Below are 1,155 nucleotides of genomic sequence, written 5' to 3' on the forward strand. Positions count from 1 at the left end.
AACCAACAGTATCAGAAAAAGAAGGGGAAAAGTTCAAGGCTCGACTGGTTGCAAAGGGATTTTCGCAGCAGAAGTGGGCAGATTATGATGAAATCTTTTCTCCTGTGATCAGACAATACTTCAATCAGGGCAGTGCTTGCATTAGTAGCTATTTGGGATTTGCATTTGGAGCAGATGGATGTTAAAACTGCTTTCTTGCATGGTGATTTGGAGGAGCAAATTTACATGGAGCAGCCAGAAGAGTTCACTCAACCTGGACAAGAGCATCTGGTTTGCAGGTTAAAGAAATCGCTGTATAGGTTGAAAAAGTCTCCAAGACAATGGTACAAGCGGTTTGACTCTTACATGATGCAGATTGGCTACAGGCGATGTGAGTATGATTGTTGTGTTTATGTGAAAAGCCTTGATGATGGTTCTATGATTTTTTTGTTACTGTACTGTTGATGATATACTGATTGCTGCAAAGAATATGAATGATGTCTGTGGTTTGAAAGCCTTATATTGAGCCAGGAATTTGACATGAAAGACTTGGGTCCTACGAAGAAGATTCTTGGAATGGAGATTCATCGAGACAGAGGCTCAAGACGATTATGTCTATCTCAACGAGGCTATGTTGAGAAAGTGCTGGAAAGGTTTGAGATGAGCAATGCAAAGCCTGTAAGCACTCCTTTGGCAAATCATTTTAAGCTTTCTTCAGAACAGTGTCCTAAGACTGATACAGAAATGGAAGACATTGCAAAGGTTCCATATGTTAGTGTAGTTGGCTGCTTGATGTATGCTATGGTATGTGCTCGTCCTGATTTGGCTCATGTTGTTAGTCAAGTCTGCAAATACATGGCTAAACCTGGAAGACGACATTGGGAAGCAGTCAAGTGGATTTTCAGGTATCTGAAGGGTACTCTAGGACATGAAATTATTTTTGGTAGTCAGAAGAATGATCCTTCAGTTGTGGGGTATGTTGATTCAGACTATGCAGGTGATTTGGATGACAGAAGGTCTACAACTGGGTATGTGTTTACTCTTGGTGGAGGGCCTATATGTTGGAAATCAACAATTCAGTCTATTGTGGCATTATCTACTACTGAAGCAGAGTATATGGCAGTAGCTGAAGCTGCTAAAGAAGCCTTATGGCTTGCTGGGCTAGTAAAGGAACTG

The sequence above is a fragment of the Phalaenopsis equestris genome, unplaced genomic scaffold (assembly GCF_001263595.1).
Source record: "Phalaenopsis equestris unplaced genomic scaffold, ASM126359v1 Scaffold000002, whole genome shotgun sequence".
Lineage (NCBI taxonomy): Eukaryota > Viridiplantae > Streptophyta > Magnoliopsida > Asparagales > Orchidaceae > Phalaenopsis > Phalaenopsis equestris.